General features: G+C 35.3%; 1 long non-coding RNA gene across 1 annotated transcript in view; it reads left to right on the forward strand.

Annotated features, from left to right (window-relative positions):
- The window catches only part of LOC139129785 (uncharacterized), a 62,222-nt gene extending 43,962 nt beyond the window's left edge, over positions 1-18,260 (forward strand). Inside the window, exon 4 of the long non-coding RNA XR_011551671.1 lies at positions 17,993-18,260. This is a non-coding gene — a long non-coding RNA (uncharacterized lncRNA). The remainder of the gene's footprint in view (positions 1-17,992) is intronic.
- Positions 18,261-23,134: the final 4,874 nt, after the last annotated feature.

Raw genomic sequence — 23,134 nt, forward strand, 5'->3', positions numbered from 1 at the left:
CAATGAAAGTACATTACTTAAAAGGAGTTCATGTTTGATGATGCCGAATTCACTCGGATGACGAACGGCAATCAAGTCTTACAAGTGGGGGCCTTTATCTTGTTTTTATTTCGTTTAGAGATTTTAAGCTTTATAATATAATGAGTATATGCCGTAGTTCGCTATGTGAACCATTGATGGTTTTAAAGTGTTTGTGTTTCTTAAACCAGTTAGCAGTTTATGATGAAAAAATATTTAAACACACCCAAATCGCCTCTTCTGAAAGGACGTTTATACAAAATATAAAGTTGATAAATTCGCGGTGAGCGCTTTAAAATTATGAAAAATGCAAATTAGGGGACTATAGCGGGCAATGAACTTATATGGTAAGTATTGTGCGCTGACAGAGAGTAACTAACGACATGTCAGTCACTTGACTTTCTTTTTAAGTGTAGTTGATCGGTTCCTTGATTATTTAATAACAACAACCGATAAGTTTTCAGCCAGCCAGTTGAGTGAAAGTTTCAGAAACATCACACAGTAGCCCCTCAACTTAGCCGAAATTAACACTGACAGAGTGATAATGCGTCTCAAGTGTGTCTAAAACGAGAAGGGTAAACACGACATCAAATCAATTCCAGCAATCGTTGTCAATCGTAATCAATCGTTAGCAGTCATAAAGTGTTGAAAGGTAACTCCTGACGTTTTTTTGTTTCTCTCGATTTTTAACTGAATTCTTTTTTTCGCTGTTTTCAGCTGGAAAGTGGCCTAATAAGCTCACATAGCCCTGTTCGATGTAATGCGTTACACCCGTCACGCCTGCCACACAGACCAGTAACTGTTTTTAATGCAAATGAAAGGTTGAGAGTATAATGTCACAAAAGCGTACCGATGTTTCTGAATTTACAAACTTTGCCTGTTACCACTTCCACAGACGCGTCGCCTCTTTCGCCATCCTAGGATTAAGCACGCGATATCAGAAATATCCTGGTCGATTTTTACACGACAGATTTGCAATCTGAGAAAAAACAGGACCGTTTTCTAATTCGACAGATTGTACAAATGGCTCTATTCGGAGGCAGATATATTTAGCGATCAACACACTCGTAACCTTTCCGTCTGGCATGTTGCCACTCACTTTTGACCTACACGTTTTCTGTGCATGTTTACATCTTACGACTACACATACAATCAACAACACGTTACAGCGTACATCTGCAAACATTCACGAAACACAAGGCGTCATATAACTCTCGATGTGATATAGTTTTATTAACTTGCATCTTGTCCACACATAATCATACACACGTAGGTCTACGACTTGAAATAAATGTATTTGTGTATTCGGCCATAATAAACTATGGTTAGCTAACCATGCCCAGTATAGTTGATGGGATCCATTAGCTATGCTATTTGAAACCCTGAAGTATTTGATATCGCTCAGACAAATTGGTCATTGTCTCCCCAAAAAGTCAAAGAACATGATGCATATTCTTAAATATGTATATCTGCAACAAAATGACGGTCACTATCTTCAAAACTTTTCTTGACACTACACATTGTGACCGAAGCGTGTAATGATTCTTAGTGAAACATTAAAAACTAACATTATGATTTCACACTTGGTGACTGGCATTTCAAAAACATAGAACACTTTGTCTCATAAATATACCTTGTACAATCATAAATAATTACAATGAAGGAGATTTGTTTAAAATCTGACCAACATTTTAAAAAAGAGAAAGCTGACCATAAATCTTAGAGAAATTCATTTGAACTATCTTGAACTATTAAAGTTGTATTTAAAGTCACTCAAACACAAAATGTAATAACAATAAGAAAAGGAAATACTATCTATATTTAAATAGCGTGTGTTTGCAAAAGTATTCAAGTATTCCAAATTCCAGTTTGTCCTAACTGCTCCAGAGAAATATTTTTTATTCAAAGCTGAATTTTCTATATTTCTTATTGTTCAAGCTGATTAACATTTTTATAGTATGAAACGTCTTTTTCCGAAAAACGTTCAAACAATTTGACGTATACGATATAAAATGCACTTGTTTACAAATCCAGTATAATAAGAATAATCATCATATATACCCATGCCAACATCGCTTCCTCTTAGTAAGTTTAACGTAAAATATCAGCCGTAATGTTTCAGGTAAACGTCGAGATATGCGAGATGAACTTGTTTTAGAGTATTTTCAAACCAATTCGGTTTGATGGTAAACAACGTAAACCAACAAAATGGCTTCCGCTCTCCAACTGCGAGGCGATATCACGGACCTAAATATTGAAGGGCTTTGAGGAACATGGATATATCGGGTTACTAAATAGGGAGGTAACATGTTTAGTCTTGAAATGCTTTCTCAGGGTTTTCTGTTAAAGTTCTTGTATTTGTTGCATCCTATAGCAAACATTCTGCCGTTCGCACGGCACGGTCTACTTCTGAAGAGGTAGCGAGTGAGTGGTGTGACGCGTAACAGCGATTTCGCGCGCGCGACGCCTGTTAACATGATAAATCTCAGTGTAAACAAACAAAATGGCGGCCCCTCTCCGTGCCGTACGACGATCGAACGCGATCAAAATCAGGAGAGATTTAAAGTAAAGGATAGTTTTGATCGGTTACAATTGTAATGGCATATAGCAACTAAAAACATTCGCCCTGTACGACAATTTTTAAATCCCGGTGATATTCCTCTAGGGGTTCATTCAGATAAGGAGGACTTGTAGCGATGGCGTGCGTGATGTTGACTTCTTCATGTAGTTTATGAATGAAGCCTGTTCACACAAATATTTCGATATCTATGCGCAAAGCGTAATAAAGTAAAGCCTCAAATTCTAAGGTTTTTAGTAAGCATTATTAAATTCTGGGCATTGGTATATGGTATATTGCTTATTACCCAATATCGCCTGTTCATTGCGTCGTATCAACATTCGTGTCATTTGTGATGCGTCAGACACTCGACAGACAACACAAATGACACTCATGCTGATACAACACACGAACAGGCGATATTTGGTAGATACCTCTTATAACAATAATTGGATTATGATGATGATGATGATGATGATGATGATGATGATGATGATTATTATTATCTAACAGCTAAAACGATTAAACTCGTGAGGAATATGCCTCTGGTTTGCTACAATTTTGCAAGCACAAACAAAACAAAAAGAATTACAGTAACACATCACAATATATTGCATGACAAGACTTACTAATATTAATTAAAGCTTTATATTCGCTAAGAACTAAGTTTTATACAATTTGCAATGTCATTGTTAAAATAAATCTATGTACCTGTCAAAACATCTTCTGCACTGTATTGGCAACACAGTTGGACTGATAAATTGAGAATCAGAAAAGATTGTTGAATTAAGTGTTAATGTCTGATGATATTACTCATGTGCAAAAGATTTGCCCGTCCCCTTGATAGTGCTGTGTAAATTACAAAGGCCACCATTTGCCGAAGTATATGTTGTCCTAGTTTGCTCTTGTCGCGAATGCTGTCAGATGATCACAAAGGCAAACTGTCGAGGTCAAGTTAGAAGCCGGTGATACCTGCGCATAAATAAAAAAATGGATCATTGTTTCAAATATTTACTCGATTAAAGTGCTGCGTGTTCTACATTCACTGAAAAAAAATGTGATACGTGACAAACCCATGATATTTCTACATTTACATGACAGAAAAGTGTTATTAGTTAAGGAGGCAAATGTGTTTGTTCAACAATTGATCATGAATCATTACCTTGCAACCATCACTGTTCCAGGTGCCAGACATCTCATCCAGGTAACCACACATGATTTGCTTGACGTGTATTGAAAGACGAACATCATGCTCTACATAATATAAAACAAAGCAGAAAGAATTGACACTGCATATTGTTGAATAATGAACAAAAACAGATCACTATCAAGTTATTTGTTAGTAGAGGAGACAATATATTTCATTTTTAAGTGATATTCTCGATAATTCAGTCAAGACTGCATTTGCACTTACCATCATGATTGTGTACACTTGTCAAAACGTGTAGAAATCAATAACAGTGTGTGTTATGTAATATTATCGAGTGGTATATTTTACAAAAACGAAAATCATTTTACATTATTCAAGGGCAAAGCGCCACCCGCGTCACAATCAATAATCATTCCTTCGGTGATTACTGTATCGGTTTTTTATTCAATTATTACTTTCCTTATTTTTCTCCGCAGATTTACATGATCGCATCTTCCACATTTATCATCATATTTGGCACCTACCCATCCGTAGATCAAACGTATCAGTATTTTGATTTCACTTAGAAACATTGAACTTTTAAAACAAAGACAAACAAACAAGAAACAAACACTCAAAGGCTCAAGTGAGAATCTTCCTGTCTGTCATACGATGAGCACTTCGTTTGTGTTATACTCTACGCCTTTTTCTACCTCTGCCTGGGTGTCTCTATATGCGATGTAGATAATTTATAATCTCTGTGTTATGTAAGAGGTAACAAAATTACAACTTACTTTGTGGTAAGGCAACGGTTATTTTATATATTCCAGTCGACGAAATTTCTCGTTCAGGGATAAATATACTCGATTGTCCTCTGTGAAACTTGGCATGAACAGAAAACTGGTAACCACTGTACTCAGTGGAATCAATGACTCCGCAGTCTTTGGAAATGTTCACCATGATGTTCACAGAAATTTCCTTGGAGCTCTCCAAATAGATAACTGTAGCATGTGACACATATGATATCTGTAATTGACAATATAATTAGTGCTTAATTGAAGTTAACTGATTTTGATAAATATTGCAAAAAATATGCGATCAATTTGAAGGTCTATCAAAATAACGAGTTTCATACTCTTTTCAAATTGTCAAAACACAGACGTGCAAACGTGGTTTTGCGAGGGCACACACACACACACATACGTAAAATCACTTACGTGGGCTTTTGTCCTGAAGTATGTGATGTCATCAGCTTCAATATATACACCATTTATCAATACGTTTGTGTCCGTTCTGGGAGGGTCAGATGAGAATATGATGCTGATATCTTCTTTTGTGTTATTCACTAGACGTTGAACATAAAAATGTATTGAAGGAAAAAAATGTACTTGAATTTTAGAAGGAAGATACTTTCTGTATTTCAAAGTATCATTAAAACATTACGGTATTGGCTCTATGATACCTTTATTGCATACTCATCCTTACTCTGAGTAGCACTTTCAGAAAGCGACACGGCACTTCTTCTTGACATAAGGTACACACAAAGATGAGATAACGTGTCATTTCATGATATTAGTCACTATTAATTTGCAAGTGAAAACTGAAAAGTAACAGGCTTTATGAACTCTCAGAGTAATTACTTGCAGGATGCGTGATACATACTTAAATTCTCGTGGAGAAAATAAAAGAAAGCTACAAATACACAACATATCGTTGCATTAAATTTTCTTTTCGGCTAGTGTGAGGCGGGAAAAGTGAAGGTGTTTGCCGTGTTGGTACACGCATTATTATTAATGGTAAGTATTAAGTTTTACCTGGTAGCTCATTGCCTTCTCTGTCTGTGAATGATAAACTGAGGACATCATTTGCGTTATTTCCACGTTGAAATAAGCTTCCTTTCAGCCATATAATCTGTTGAAGGAAGAGTAACCTTTACCTGTCAAATTTCCGACTGATAGATTTGCATTATAGTGAGCTAGATGTGGAATATGATAATGAGAAATAACAAGTTTCATTTTGCAAAGTAAACATTACGATATTTGATATTCATCAGACATATTGTAGAATTCAGTGCAATGATTTAATTTGGCCCCAAATCAAAACGCCTAAATATAAAATGATTATGAAAGGCATTAATGAAAACAACCGCAGAATGAAAATACGATTCATCAAGAGACACAATAAAATGACCAAATCAGCGACTTAAAACATGCTGAAAATGTTTACCGAAAGCAGGCATAATTTTAAAAACAAAAACTCTGGCAAAGCAGCAAAAATCCAAACAAATAAAACTAAAACCTAAAAGTGACTAAAATAAAATACAATGCCATTATGGCACATTCGACCAACGAGGAAAACATATCAAACATTACAAGAAAGGCATATGAATAGTAATATGGAAAGAAAAATCATATTATAAAGTTGAAACCAGCGATCAGCTTAGAGAAATCAGTACCACTCAAAATAAGGAAAACTGACAAGATGCAACAATCAACAATATAGACACAGTCGTCAAAGTAATGTACCAAGGGGAACATGACGCATATTGAACAAAGACAAGTTCAATCATCTTATCCTTAAACACAAAAATACGCCACATACACACACTAATTGTACATACAGCCAGAGATACGCAAAGTGCGAAAATTCTGAAGCTTTTGAAGCAACAACGAACATATACATTACATATCTAGACTCATGCACAATACAAATCAAATCTACAGAAACACAGAAATAAAACGAGTTATCTGATAAGTTTAGCACAGCTAAAAATCAAAACAAAACAAAACCACAACGTTAAAGAAGAAAATGCAAAAAAAAATAACGAGACAAATCGAAATCTTACACTTACACACACACACACACACACACACACACACACACACACACACCCATCTAACAATATCGTTTAAGAGAATAATCTAAAGATGTCATTGGTCAAAATCAAAAGACATACAAACAACTTACGAAGGCGTAGAAGATAAGGATAAGACATACAAATAGAAATAAAAAAACGAAAAGAATCATAAGAAGCTAACACACGATGGCTATTTCTTCAAACAAAAACTGACAAAGATTACACAGATTCAGGTGTTATTGTTACATTTCTAAAATCACCTTTGGAGCATTAATATTGACTCAATCAGGCATTTATATATGAATAACTTTCACAATCTACTAAATCTAAGTGATGCAAGGACGTCCCCTCATTAGTCTCGAAGTGCTCGTCAAATTCATCGAACGTAATTTTATTTGTCTTGATTTGCAGAGAGCTGGTATAATTCTTATGTTTTTAGTGATGTTGCTTTTTGACATCTTGCACCTAGAAAATTCAATACAAACAGACAATTTACACCAGATCATTGACAGGTGAATCAGGGCGCACAAAACACTCACTCGCTTATTGACTTCGATGTTTGTTGTTTCTCTACTTACAATTCTGTTAACAGTGGTCTGTTGTGACAAAGTCGGAAATGAGTGCCTCTCTTGAGGTAATGTAAATCCGTTTCCATCGCCCATCATTACTGAAGCGTTTGAGAGTTTCTCCACAGGATCACTGTCTAAGTTCAAACGGATGGAAAGTGTTCCCACTAACAGGAGACCGCTGGAAGGATCAATGTTCCATAACACAAATTTTGCCAGACTATCTGCTGCCTTAAGAACTGACTCAATCAACACATCACTGCCATGGTAGGTCTCCTCGCTTCCTGCCGTAGCGTTCTGTAGCCTTTCAATGGTTCCATTCATTGACTGCAAAATGTCTGAGTGGATTTAAATTTATATTTATGAGAACACAAATTCAATTTCCGATAGTGATTCGTATCACTGCATGAAAAGCCATAATACTTACTGTATTTGCATGGATTATTGTCTGTATTTTAGCGGAAGAGTGCATATCCTGATGAATACAGTCAATAATCCATTGCTTGTATTCAGCAAGCCTGTATTCACGTGCATTCATGTGAATTCACGTGTATTATTCTATAATACAGTCGACTCATTAATATGAATTTATCTGTTTTATTGCGTTTTCATGCAGTGTATAATATTATTGACATTGAATAAAGGATAGAAATTGCACTGATACAATAGATAACTGCAGGTAGCCAATTACATCACAGCTGTACTAATTGACGTACACTGGCTGTCGGTTGAAATTTGTTGATGACCTTTAAAATAACTCATCTTGTTGCACCACTCATCTCATTGCTCTGATCGGGATATACAGCCCTGCCAGAGATCTCAGATTAAGTAATTCAGTACGCTTTGTTCAAGTGCTTTGAAACTTCAATAAGGTTTACGGGCAGAGTTCACTCTCTGTCTGCGCACCTTCTCTATAGAACTCGTTGTATGCCAGGCTGTGCGTATTTGCATAAAATAACCATAGTAATTCAATACGCACAGGCAGATGTGAAGGTGTGTGACAATGCAATGCCCATCGGAAGATGGTCCCTGCCATATTACTGGCGATATTTTCCCATAATTGAAAAGACATCAAGTCAACTGCAACTCCGCCACTGCTTTCATCCGTTTTGTAAAAAAATCGCGTGAGTTATACATGGCGACAGTGGCTTTTTCCGTAATAAGTGACTTTAAGGCAGTATGTAATAAAAATCAGCCTTGGTTAACATCCCCTTTAATAAAGCAAAGCAATTGAATATCTTATCTTATCTGTTGTTAAGTCTAACAATATGGACCTACCTTGAGCCATGACCTTGATTTCTTCTGTGCAAACATTAACAACAGTAAGATTATTGATCGCTTTTGATAGTTTACCAAACCTTTCAATAGCCTTTTAAGCATGAAAAAAGGAAAAATTATTGCTGTGGGAAAATCTATAATAGAATTATATCAAAAGAAAAAGTAATTTTTCATTTATTTTTCATACAAGTACAATAATCAAGAGCTTATTTTTGTATAATGATATTTTTACTAAATGGAATACTACATGGCATATTTCATGGTTAGCTTTTCCAATACGTTTAATCGACCATTTTATAAAATAAAATGCATTTCAAGTATCCTTGTCCCGAATGTGACATGACAGTATTTAGAATACACAGTGCAGTCTCCTTAAGTTGATGCCAGTATTTTATCTGTGGAGACGATTGAACGGTATTTTCTTTATGACATTTGCTATCAATATCACTTTTTAGGCACGTGTATACCCTCAGGTCCCTAAGCAAAGTAATAAATGTTATTTGGCTGACCTGTGATGAAGATACGTTCGGCTGGATTTCGTTTACATCTTCAAATAAAGGACGTGCCACAGCTTTTGTATATGTTCCATATAGTGTAAAGCAAACATGATTGTAAACCAATTATATTGATTAACTTGTACTGTCATGTCTGACCGAAACTCGAACAACTATAATGGAACGAAAAGGTAAGGTTGGGAAGAACATCGATCTGTCTCTGCAACAAAGTCTAATGTCTCGATTGATGAATGAGATACAATCAGAAGTAAAAGTATGAGCAAACAGACTGAGATGAATATATCAACATAGAGGCTGAAGTTAGTAAAATGAAAGGAGTGAGTGATTTTTCCGTGCATTTCCTAAGTGACATTAGGAAAATACATAAGCGAAATCTAAGTGAAAGTTCATTGACATTGTTGATCAATATTAGTGAGACTTTGACGTTCAAAAGGTCGTTAACGCGAGCAAACTGAGTTTAAGATATAAATTGTCTATATTCCTTTGCCTGCAAATGACAGAACTAAAACTATTTATAAACATTCAAATACAAACTGTCATTTTAATCTCACCTTTCACAGTAACATTAAAACAACAGTAAGCAGTATTGCCTGAAGGATCTTCAGCCTCATACAAAACCGTGGTTACACCGACTGAAAAATTACTTCCAGGTTCATGGCTTCCAGATACACGGACAGTACCAGAATTGTCAGATGCATTCGGAAGTCTCCATGTCACAGACGTAGTTGGCATATCGAGATATACCTTTGTTTCAATATTAGATGGGCAGACAACATCAGGTCTCTTGGCAGCTGAATACAGACATAATAACAAAACGGAAAATTAAATCAAAAAAGTAACAAAATCATAGAAGGCAATCCATGTGAGAACAAATTATTAATATAGGTATGAATCATAATAATTAAAGTGTTGTTGATCGCGTTTTGACGACCAAAGATAGCTGAACTAAAAGCCTTGTTAGAAGAAGAACTATCACCTGCCGATAAATTGCCCATAATATGTATATTTTTTTCTAAATCAGAAGAATAGAAAATCTCTGTTTTGTAGTGATGTCGTACCACTAATAAAAAATCTGTTGACATTCTAAATGGCCTTCGACATACAACGGTATTTCTTTGGGAAAAAAACGAAAACAAAACAAAACAAAACAAAACAAAACAAAACAAACAAACAAAACAAAACAAAAAAAGCAAAAAAAACTTTGCGTACGTAACTTTGTATTATTAAAGTAATGTAAACTTTGTAAAACTTAGGCAAAAGTTACAATGCTTTATATTAACAACATATTAAGTTTCTTTGTCTTTTTTCCCCGTACAATGTTTGCGACAAATCGGCCGTTCATAGTCTGAGAGAGGGCTTCTAGACGTAAATACTTATGACAAAAACTCCAAAAATTTCTTGGTAACGGTGTTAGACATGAAACGGTATTGCAACAATAATTACGCTGAGGCTAAATTTGATCATATATGGATAAAATAAATGTGGTTAGGGTTTTTCTATAATGAATGAATAAAGGGGACGAAACAATATGTAATTGAAGGCTCAAAATATGAATAAGTGAGAATATAGGTACATTGTGACTGCAGAGTGTGTTATAAGCAAACAAACTTTAAGTGAAAAGGTACTCCGACAGGACATTTTGACATATCATTGTTATATACCTTGAACCAAGCCCGATATTACATCAGGATTTACACGTTTCGATGGACACGGTTCTTCAACCAGCACTTGCCTCTCCATTCTCCAAATTTAGCATACGTCCAGGCTTTGCATGTAAATGTTTCAAGGCTGGCGTCACAGCAATCCTAGCGGATATTTTCTCAATGGGCATGCGAGCCATGTCAGATCCATAACGACCAACACCGTATTCTAAAATACATAGTGGCCGATCTGAAAAATACAAAATCATACACATAAAGCAAGCTTGTTATAGTGGATAAGCCAATCAACCCCCCCCCCCAAAAAAAAAAAAAAAAAAAAAAAAAAAAAAAAAAAAAAAAAGAAAAAAAACCTAACCCAAAAACAACAAAACAACAAAGCAAAACAAAACATAAATTAGCCCTTCCTTCAAAATGTAAAAACCTTACCACACAGCAAAATATGTTAATAGAGAGCATACAGCTTCAATCAGCTTTGGTCACTCGTGTTTTGATTACAATAGAAAGTGGCGGAGGATGTAAGACATTTTCAATTTCAACTCTATTGCAATATCTTAAACAGGAGCTATGATTTCTGTAGAAGGAGTGCGGATCAGAAACCATTGTGGTTCTTCTGCAATACCAAGGAATAAACGTTAGACAATTTCCTTAAATTTCCTAACACCTTCTTTGACGAGTTTTATTCCTGCAGAAAATTTCCTCTCATTATTTTGACCATTCATCTTAGGTACTTATTGACACACCGGTGAATCCTTAATTCATTTTCGTAGAATACTTGTTAAGCGATTTATCTGAACAATTAAGAATGACCGTTCGCTACTTTCTTGTTACAAGTAAAAGCAAAATTATAATTACAATAGAACGTGTAAAAAGAGAAATAAAAAATATAAACACATTGTTCAAAATCGAATACCGTCAACAATGACTGATAATTAAGTGTTTACTGTGACACCCTTGTTTCGAGCACTGTAACCTTGATTTACTGTCAAAAATAAAGCTCCTTAAATAAACAAAAAATACTTTACCAGTTACGGTATCAAAGTACGTGAACTTTCACCAACAAATGTTTATATTCATCGTAAAATGAACGACTTTAAAACGTTTTAGAATCGACTACCAAGTGTTTATAACTTCAATACGGTAAAAAAATTATACCGTTTAATGTTTGAAAGCAATGAGTCTAAATAAAGTTGACAAGTCTTTGACTTTACCTCGCATACAAATGAACAATCTCTCTAGTTTACCATTGCTTCTTTCGACATTGTATAGGGAACAATCATCTGCCAGTGATTTGATGATTAACTTTTATCTAGGTCGCCATCTGGTCAACCAATATCCGAAAAATTTCTCAAATCGATAACAGATTTATCTATCACCCAGTGCCATGGGAGTTCTTCCATTCACCACCAACATACAATCCATCGTATGAAAAATTAGGGCAAAGTTGACTGTAGACTTTATCCAGTTCTGCCTTTGAGTGAAATATTGCCAGATGCCAGCCGTGATGTTCGCAACTGTGCTTTGCGACTTCAAATTGTTGTTGAAGGTCAACTCGAATGTAATCAATACAACGTCAAATTAGATGAAACTTGATACAGATGTTGATCTCATAGTGTTGTAAATACTTCATTAAACTTTATGAAATATGGTACCGGTGATAATCTATTAGTGTTAAGATAGTATGAAAAAATGTTTTGCAACATCCTGTCAACTAATTCCCAGTTGACTCATTTAATGACCTTAGGATAGTGGCCTTCATTGGTTTTATGTTTTTCATTACCATGGAACTCATTCTTGGCCATTGAGTGCCATCTGTATCAAAGTATTTTTATCACAGGACCTGTACCCATTAACAAGTGGGGACTGTGTCATCAACGATGACTTGTTCCAAAACAGAAAAATTACGGCTGTGAAAATTTCTTTCTTCGTTGGCAATTTGCAGTAAAAATATATGATTAATAGTTATTCATGTTTATACCAGTATATCCTGATATTGTTTTTCAAGTACAGCCAAAAGAAAAGTTTGTTTCTCATCCTCATTCATGTCAATATAGATCAGCCAGTTGAACCTTTTATTTCTTCATTTCAAGAGGAAATTTAAGTGAAAAAAAGCTGTACAGATATCTCACTGTTATATTAAGCTGTCAAAATTATGCATTAGTGCACAAAAAATCAAACCACAGAACTGTTGCTGTGCAACAAAATCCCCTTAGGCATCACTGCTGTGCATATATTTCTGCATTCATTCCTATGTTGTTTTCATGCTTTTTGTACGTTCTTGTTGGTTGAAAAATAAAAAAAGTTAGAAAACTATGTTGCTGCGTCATTTTTTGCTCACGTGTTCACACGTGAGCATATGGTTTAGCTATATCTGTCTGTGTGTATACACGATATCTCAAGAACGGCTGAAAAGATTTCAACCAAACTTGGTACACATGTTCAGAACCAAAATGGCTAAAACTTAAAAGGTTTTGATGGGCGTGGTTTTCATGTTAATGAAGCTATCTCAGTTTTAATTTTTTCTGTCACGTGGTTGTGTATGGGAAGCATGATGACTATAGTGTTATATAGCAAGATTTACTGCACCAATCACCTTGAAACTTACCATGCCAGCTCTTATCTGAATAGCAATATAGCTCAAGAAGCATCATGAAAATAAATTCTTATTGAGAAGTGAGACATTGGGCAGTATCATGTTAATTACAAGCTAATTTGCATATTTAATCAATTTAACAAATTAGCACTGTAAATCAGGAACTTGTACTCTAAACTCCACGAAACTTGCTGGTGCTATTGTTTGTGTACATATAAAACTGTATCAAGAGACATTTCATAGTTTATAATTACCTCAAGCTAATTTACATATTCAATGGGATTATGTAATTAGCACTCAAAATCAAAAACCTCTGAACTCCATGAAGTTTGTTAGAGATATTATTTGTGTAATTTTAAACTGTATCTAGAGACATTGTTACAGGTTTTTATCAACTACAAGCTTATTTGCATATTAAATGGTTTAAGCAATTATCACTTAAAATCAAGAACCTTTAGTCCGAACTCCATTTAACTTGCTTGAGATATTAACCTTTAGTCCGAACTCCATTTAACTTGCTTGAGATATTATTTGTGTACTTGTTAAACTGTATCAATAGACTTTTCACAGTTTTAATCAAAACCCTTGCTTCTGACGCCATGAACTTCCTGTCGATATTGTTTGTGTACATAGTTAACTATATGAGAGACTTTTCACATTGCAAATCAAGAGTTTGTGCTCCAAACTCCAGAAAACGCCAGAATATTGTTTGTACCTATCTATCTATCTATCTATCTATCTATCTATCTATCTATCTATCTATCTAGAAAATTTGTATAGCGCCTAATATCCAAAGTTAAACAATGCTCAGTGGCGCTTAGAGTTACAATGAAAATGCTCTCTGGAAGATTTAAGTTTTTAAGCGTCTTTTGAAAATGTTGACATTAGGAGAGGTTTTTATGTCCAGGGGCAAAGAGTTCCAAAGGACAGGAGCTGCTACAGTGAAGGAGCGGCGACCATAGGTAGTCAGATTCCATCTAGGTGTGTGCAGAAGGCATTATCAGATGAACGAAGAACACGTGATGAGGCACATGGTGTTATTAAATTCCTGAGATATTGTGGAGCTTGTCCATTTAGGGCTTTGTAAGTAATCAGCAAAAGTTTGTATACAATGCGATGATGTACTGGAAGCCAGTGAAGTTGCATAAGTATGGGGGTAATGTGGTCGGATTTCCTGGTCTTTGTAACAATTCTAGCTGCTGTGTTTTGGGCACGTTGTAACCGCTGTAATTGTGTATCGGGCAAGCCATATAGTAGAGCATTGCAGTAGTCAAGCTTTGAAGATATAACGGCGTGGACGAGGGTGGCACAGGAATCTCTGGACAAGTACTTTCTGATACGACCAATTTTGCGAAGGAGGAAGTGAATAGCACTGCAAGTGGCACCAATATGTTGTTGGAATGTATGGTTGTCATCAAATATTACACCGATGTTCCTCGCAAATGAAGTGGTTTCAATAACACTGGAACAGATGTTGATGTCAGTGAAAGGCGCTGGTGAATGGTCAAATTTAGATCGAATTAAAATGACCTCCGTTTTAGAGTTGTTTAACTTCAGCTTGTTTTGTGTCATCCAGCTCATAATATCATTAACAGTTTCTTCAACAGAAGATACGGCAGACGTGGTATTGGATTCTTGAAAGACAGGTAAAGCTGATTGTCATCAGCAAATTGATGGAACTGGAGTTTATGGCGGTGGATGAGCTGTCCGAGTGGTGATATGTAGATTAGAAACAAGAGAGGTCCAAGAACAGACCCCTGAGGAACTCCGTATCGCAGCATTTGAGGCAGTGATCTTTGTCCATTTAATGTAACTGACTGGGATCTGTCTGTGAGATATGAAGGAAGCCATTGAAGAGGAGTAGATTTGATCCCAAGATTTGATAAACGCTGTAAAAGTATGTCGTGATCAATGGTATCAAAAGCTGCAGATAGATCCAATAGAACCAGTAAAACAATTTGTCCAGAGTCAAGAGCAGTGAGAATGTCGTTATGAACAAGGAGGAGTGCTGTTTCTGTACTATGATATTGTCTGTTGGCAGATTGAAGTGGATCGAGTAGATTGTTTTGGTTCAAGAAGTCTTTCAGCTGAGCAGCAACGACCTTTTCAATTACCTTCGACAGAAAAGGTAAATTGGAGATTGGACGGAAGTTTTTGAGAATTTCTGGATCCAGGGTTGGTTTCTTTATGAGCGGCCTGACGACTGCAGACTTCAAAGAATGGCGTAAAAAGCCAGATTCCAGTGACAGAGTAACAATCCATGTGATAATCAGGAGTAGCTTATCAAGACACAGCTTGACAAATGATGTTGGAAAATGGATCCAAACTGCATGTTTTATTCGGCGAATCCTTGATGAGCACAGAGATTTTCTCCTCTGATATTGGTTGAAAATGATCAAAGGATACTGGAGAAATGACTTCCATATCACCAAAGTCATCAGATGAGCTTCGAGCATCAAGGCTTGAGCGGATGTCTGTGATCTTTGTAGTGAAAAAGTCACTGAAACGGTTACTTAATTCCAATGCAGATGTATGGGACGGAAGCAAATTATTATTTGGTGACGATGAAATTGATGATACAATTTTGAAGAGAGACTTCTGGTCGTGAGCATTCTTTTCAATGAGATCTTTGTAATAGTTTACTTTGGCGTTTCGGATGAGGGCATTGGTATTTTTGCAGGAATCACGGTAAATTTGACGGTGAATTTCAAGTTTGGACTTACGCCACTGTTTCTCAGCAGAGCGTCTAGTTTTCTTGGCAACTGCAATTTCGAACTGCAATGGATGTATACCATTTACAATTTGGTCTTACAGTGACGATACGCTTTTTTATGGGTGCATGCTTGTCAAGACGTTCACAGAGTTTTGAATTATAGGTATGAATGGCATCATTCAGATCACGTGGTGGATCAGAGAATACTGCAATGCTGTCAAGGTCTTTCAACAAATCCGTAGTTGAAAGTTTACTCAGTTGTATCTAAAACTGTATGAAGAGACTCTCCAAAATTTCCTATCAACAAATTTGCTATTTTGTATTTGTGATCAAACGTGAGCATTTTCAGTTCATATCTGGTTGAAGATGTCAAGATGAAACACCTTTTTTTCTGCCACGATAACATATCAACTGATATCAAAAATTAGACCAACAAATCATTCATCATGTGTGTAGTTGGTTGCTGTCTAAGGTTGAAGTGACATTTATTCTTAATCTGGTATGTTCTTCTTAAAACACACAACAAGATCTTACTTTGTACTATAAATACCATGAGTGTATAAATGGCCCCACCTTTCCTCTTACAGATACACACACATGGTCTTACTGTGTACTATAAATACCATGAGTGTATAAATGGCCCCACCTTTCCTCTTACTGATACACACACATGGTCTTACTGTGTACTATAAATACCATGAGTGTATAAATGGCCCTACTTTTCCTCTTACAATACACACATATGGTCTTACTGCGTACTATAAATACCATGAGTGTATAAATTCGTTGCATATCACATTCAATTTTGAAATTATAAACTTTTCCTTTTTGTCAACCAATATACCATCATCTCCAGCTTATGATATATATATTTCATAACTTCTTAGTTACAGTAGAGTATTCAATGCATATGAAGACTTTTGAGTGAGACACGGACTGTTAGCACAAAAGTTAGTGAGGCAAGGATTCTCAGAAAGTAGATTGGTGAAATTGGTGATGTACATTGACTAGTCATTGCTGCAGTGCTTTCTTTTCATCTATGTCCCTATGTTCACTCTTCTGACTATATAGAGAAAGGCGGTACTAAGAGACTCCAGGAAAATGATAAAGTAAGAGAGTGGATGTGGCAGGACCACCAATCAAGTTCCTAAATATTTTGCCAAGGAAATAGCAACAACAATGGAAGTTGATGTGGTTCTTGTCAAATTTGACATATGCAGAAAAATAAACTCTCAAAGGCCTCACTATGTACTATATTGTAAAATGGCCACACCTTTACTGCTTATGGGGTGCATATAATCACATCCCTTGGATCCATAATTAAGGTCAGCCCAGGATGGCTTCATAATCTACACTGCTACAGAAATGTCATTTATGTTTATTTCTAAAAACTTTTATGATTTATGTGTAGTCTGACTGGAATACTTTAGAATTATTTTGTTTTTGTGGTTCTAACACTAAAGCAACATAGGGGTCCCATAAGTGTCATTATAACTGGCGTCTCACAAGTCATAGTACACGTGTATGTGTGTGGTGGTGGTGTGTGTGGTGTGTTTATATATATTCGCTTCTTTTGTGTATTTTTGTTCCGGATGATGCTAACCAAACTTTCTAGATAAGTAGATATGTCTTCACACATAATCTTATGACAACTGTTGTTTATTGCACAAACAGTCAATCAATACAAATTAAAATGTGAGGCGTTCAACGGTAGTATTTGTTTTGGTATATTCAGTTCACTCATTTCCTAAGAGCGATTCCGTCTAGTATTTTTAGTGACACTTGACAGGCTTAAAGTGGGGAAATGACAATATGGTTAATATTAAACAAACGCCTGTGCATCGCAAACCCTCTGAATCTGAACATCTTCAATATTTTTCCCGGAACTTTATCCTAAGTACTGACATTTTGTCATTACAGACCTGCTACGCAGTAAAAATTAATCAGACGATGCATAATTTTCAACTTGAAGGTTAATCAAGTTTCTCAGAAATCCTCATTTTTCACTTTTCCATGTATGGGTCAAATGACAATACGTATATTTTTATGTGAACTTCGGAACTAGATGTTTAATTTTCTCTGATTAATTAAACACATTTTTCTCCCAGATCCTCCGAACGTCACCATAGTTGATTGGAGCCCGAACCCAATGAGGGAAGGGCAGACTTTAGGGCCGAATGTCAGGTAACCGATGCTAACCCTGACAGTATAGTACACAAATATTGGATCGGTCTCGATGGAGAAAGGATTTCCAATAGCTCTTCACTTTCACTCATGAACGTAACCAGACAGGACAGTGGTGGCTATACCTGTGTCATGTCCAATGTCTTTCATAATGGAGTCAAGGGTAACGGAACAGATACCGTAAAGTCGATGTACAATGTAAGGCCATATTTCTTTCTCAAATGTCAACCGCCAATGCTCATTCGCATGACAAAATACAATGAAGCAAAACGATAACTTAGCAAAATGTATGAATGAACAATAATCACATCCTCATTTCGTCAAAGTCATTTTTCTGTTAATATATTCTCGAGTTTGTAGGTAGCGTTTGTCTTAAACGTTTTGTAGTGTTTTATATGCTTGTTTGTTTGTTTGTTTGTTTTTCTACAGCAGATGAATTATAAATTTAAGTGTGCTATTTAAATATTAATGATAAATTTAGGCAACTGATACCAAATAAAGCAAGCGCTTGACTCTAATTTGACGACAATTTGTGCACAACTTCATTCACTTGAGAATATAATGAGAATATAAATGTTTTCCCTGCAGATTCACCGAAGATTGTCACTGAAGAGACCAAATTTGAGGTAAAATTAGGCAAAAATGTTGCCATGAAATGCGAGGTGCATGCATTTCCGCAGCCTATGATAATTTGGCTCGATGAAAGTGGCGATCTTATCCAAGGCGAGGAAGAAAACAAAATGATAACGAATGAAGTGACTGACGGCAAAACGACGGTTACGAGCACTCTGACTGTCACCGTAGCTGATGAATCGTATTACGGAAAATACACATGTATAGCATCGAATAACATTCTGCCCGATGATGAACATACGATGGAAATAGTTAAACCAGGTGATTCGAGCTGTAGCTTTGTTAAAGTGTGTGTTATGGTTTTGATTTTAGATCTAGAGTGTCTTATGTCTTTATTACTCTCAATTATGATCGGAAGTAGATACAAAATCCCGACCCAGTTTCAAATCCGAACTATACTATCAGTAAATGTTCAACAACGGTAGCTCCAGAGTCAGTAGGATTAATACAATGATTAACATCTTTAATTCATGGAACATTCCTGTATTGAAAGTGACTGTACCCTCCAATGGTTACCCTAATTTTGAATTCATGTTTAGGGTTGACACCTATTAATTTCTTTATGGCAGAATGTAGACTGGCCCACCGCCCGTATGTTATATAATTGCTCGTTCTAATATTGAAGGTATTCGGTGGCAACGTAAACACTTGAATGATAACCAAAATCGTCTCTATTCTTTAATTGCAATGTAATTTGATAATGTGATAATTTTTGATAAAGCAGAGATATTAAACAAACGGAATAACTTCATTCCTCAATTATGCTCTTCATTATTCTACCCAGGTTCAAATTCAACCATTATCGCCATCGCGGTTTCAGTCAGTGTTTTTGTTGTTGTCGTCGTTTTGGTAGTCATCTGCTGCTACAGACGTACACAAAGCACAAAAACAAGTGAGTAAATCGACAACTCTACCGATGCTTGTGACAACTGACCAAATCATTGTTTCCCTTTATTGTAAACAAAGGGATAGAAATTAAATAAAGTTAACAGATATTGGTGACATGCACTAATATATAAAATTTTAAAGGAATCAACCCATGCACTATATGCTACCCAATTAAAACGCCCCTTTCCAAATAATGCAATTGTAGTAATGTAATAATTCCGTTGTCCTATTGGCACTTTAAATTGCTGTGGCAAGTTGATTCAACAAAGTGCAATTATAGCGCATGTCCTTTCAGTTATATGTTTTTAAATTGTGTAATGCAATGTCAAAAAGGTTGTGATGACGTCTGACTTTCCAATATTCAGAAAAGCGACATTAATATGTCTTTAGATAGATTCGTTACTTATGAGATTATTTCTCGGCTTCTCTCTTCTGTTTCTTTTAGAAAACGCCAATGGCGGGTAAGTCATCCACGTGCTTTTTTATGTAATTATGATATTTTACGACATATTACTTTGTTTATTCGAATACACAATCAATATTTGTAAGCCCTTAATAACTTAAAATGTGATCGGAACTTATTTAAGATGTTTACATTGGAACAGGTTGTTATTTTGGTTATTCAAACCTCGGGTAACATATACGTACATTTGTTTTGTTTCACATATTCGTCATTTTCGATCGCTTACATAATACCTAAAACTGCAAATGTCATGAAACATCAAACATGTAGATTTCAAATAACTTTCATCGAAACGATAATTTAACAAAATAGCTAATGCGTTCTGTTCAACCGGATATTTTATAGAAAAGTCGGTGAGGAAGATCACGCTAAATTAGCCGAAATCGATGAGAACGACAGAGAGGAACCAGACGGTGGATCACTAGACAAAGAACGTAACCCGTATGTCGGTAAGATGACGTCATTTATTTTCCAAGCAAGACAATATTTCAATATTGTTACACAGGTGTGCTGTGAAATGTTTATCTAATAAGGGTAAATGAGATAAAACAAGTCCACGTTTTACGCTGCAGAATCAACGGCGATTTCAACGACTTTGACTGAAGGAGAGAAAGGGTCATCGGATGGAAACCAGGCTCTAATGAGTCCAAGTGATAGTAAGCATTTCAAACGCATCTTAAATAAGTATACATCTATTATTCTTTTGTAAAGTTTAAAACCAATATTGATCTCACTTTGCTGTCTAATTTAAAGATGTTTAACCTACATACACCTTCTTTGTTTACCTAATTGTTTGCTTATTTTTAGAAGGATCGTGACCCTAAGGGAGATGTATCCTATGCGGATTTGGATCTGACTGGGAGTGGTGGCCCTGGTCAGCAGAGACAAAACAAGCCTCCTGAGACAGAGAAGACGCAGTACGCATCGATAATGCACACATAATCGAATCCATAACGAAATTTATGGTTAAAGGCAGCTTCCTCGATCACGCTTTGGCTTGCAACTCTGACATTGGTAATATAACTTAGCTGCAATCATGATTACATAATGTAGTGTGAGTAAAAATCCTAGTTTACAATGCTTGATATTGACTCGATCATGTATTTGTCGGTTGACTTCAAAGGTCTCCCTTGTACTTATCTGATCTCATACTTTGTCATTTAATTGGCTATACCCTCAACCAATCACTTTGTTTTACTTATGTTGAATCATGTAATTCATTTCAAATCCACGTAATATTTTCGTTTGATTCAAAAATTCTCAGTTAAGAATGTGTAATGTTACAGAATTGATTTTTAAGCTTTTGATCAAAATACAATCTTACCATTAGAAATTATTTACCGGATTTGTTTAGGTTTTTATATCCGTCAGAGATTTAATGCACTGAAATCATAATAAAATGATTAATTATGATTAATTCTGTAATTTTGAGAATATCTAAAGCATTATAGTTAAGGGAAGTATATTTTACAAATGAAAATGAAAATGAAATTTGTGCATAGTATTTGTGATTTGCTTAGTATACTGACATTTATTCAGATATAGGAATCAGCGCATCATCGAATATTTTGCATGGTCTGTTATTTACTGTTATACTGAACAAAGCGATTACGTATTTTTTTCACGATGTGATTTATAAAATATTCGATATGGTATTTGATTCGATATTTAAAAAATATTTGATAAAACCTAAACAGTTTTGTGACATTTCCAATGAAAAGCAATGTTTGAGGATGAGAAAAGTTCACATGTTTTAGATTTCTACTTTCAGACATTGGATTACGGTCCACAACTTAACGTCAGACTACCCTTCCAACTGTATTCCTAGATTATTCAAAGAGACCCGACATAAAATTAAAATTTTGCCTTTAAAAGGAAATATTTACCTATATTACTGGCAAGAAAATGACACTGTTTAAGGAAAACGTGTAATGCTTACGACTTTCTACAATGTAATTCCCATGTCATCCATGTCATGTCAAACTCTGCTTTGATAATTGGATTACAGATCCCTGTGAGTTATTTTCATTGCAATTGATCAAATCATAATGTGCATGTAAAATAGTTGTATTGTTTTGCATATATCTCAGGCCAATATAAAGTTGCCAAATCGTTATTAATTGAACCAAAAGATTCTTTTAATAACCATACGAAATTTGATTGTCGCCATATGCAAACGAGCAACACTGATCTATTTATTTGACAATTGATTTCTAACTATTTTGTTAATGAAATACAAACCTTCGCTCCTAGTAGTTTCCCTAGTTTTGCCTAAAAATAATACTAAGAGGCTGAAAGTCCTCTCATGTCTCTAAACGCTGCACTTGATTAGGGTGGAATATGCAAATGTCTGATTGATACCACATTCGCGAAATGTGAGCATTCTTATTCTATCATAATTTATTATTCATGGAGCTCTATATTTCGCCTTTTCAAATATTAATGTAACTCAGTATGTTAAGCCAAGTTTAAATTTATCATGTATGAATTGCAGTCATTATTTATATAGATAATCTAAATAATCGTGATTGATAACTAATGTAAAATTACAAATTGTCAAAAGATACTAAAAATAAAGAAAAAAAGATGCATATTACTCACTCAAGTGCCAACTATTTTTGTGTTTCTCATGTCAAGTTTAATGATTTTTTGTAACTAAGTTGAAAACTTGGACTCATATTAAAATACCTCAATGGTATCAAGTCCAATGTTTCCAATATGCATGCACTAAGCATTCTCTCCATAGCGCACCGCGTTAGATTACAGCAAACTCATGATATTTAGGCAAAGGTTAAACCGCGTCTATTGACATAAACAAACACGGCACAAGGGCTACAAAACGATAAATAAAACTCTGAATGCTGATAACCTAGCATTGCAGATGCCATAGAAAAGCTAACCTTATCATCAATCTGCTGTGAACTTTGTTTGCAGTTATCCGAGACGGCCGAATGTTTGGATTAATGATGTCGGAAAAAATTCAAAAAATTGTTTATATTATTCTATGATATAAGAAAAGAAAAATACTGGGATGTCAACGTCGATTTCGCTTTTATGAACTATTTATTTCGTTAAATTTATG

This window comes from Ptychodera flava, chromosome 3, assembly GCF_041260155.1.
Source record: "Ptychodera flava strain L36383 chromosome 3, AS_Pfla_20210202, whole genome shotgun sequence".
Classification (NCBI taxonomy): Eukaryota; Metazoa; Hemichordata; class Enteropneusta; family Ptychoderidae; genus Ptychodera; species Ptychodera flava.